This window comes from Eimeria mitis, genomic scaffold, assembly GCF_000499745.2.
Source record: "Eimeria mitis Houghton genomic scaffold, Emh_scaff26, whole genome shotgun sequence".
Classification (NCBI taxonomy): domain Eukaryota; phylum Apicomplexa; class Conoidasida; order Eucoccidiorida; family Eimeriidae; genus Eimeria; species Eimeria mitis.
Genome location: NW_013570940.1, coordinates 64,349 through 64,567, shown reverse-complemented (window position 1 = coordinate 64,567; position 219 = coordinate 64,349). Strand labels below are relative to the sequence as shown.

General features: G+C 52.5%; 1 protein-coding gene across 1 annotated transcript in view; it reads right to left on the bottom strand.

The window, feature by feature from the left end:
• The window catches only part of EMH_0027690 (uncharacterized protein), a gene marked incomplete at both ends in the record, with an annotated part of 4,854 nt that overhangs the window by 270 nt on the left and 4,365 nt on the right, over positions 1–219 (bottom strand).

Genomic DNA, 219 nt, shown 5'->3' with positions numbered 1-219 from the left:
CAGCAGCAGCAGCAGCAGCAGCAGCAGCACGAAGCAGCAGCAGCATTAACACACATCAGCAGAACTGCCATCTACTCCCTAAGCCCAAAACTGTTCAACTTTCAGTGCATGCACAAAGCTTTGATTGCTGATATTCCTCGCGCTTGGGAAAGCATAAATATATGCAAGCCGCGAAACTGTGAACGGCGCAGCAGGAGCCCTTGCTGCAGCTGCTGCTGC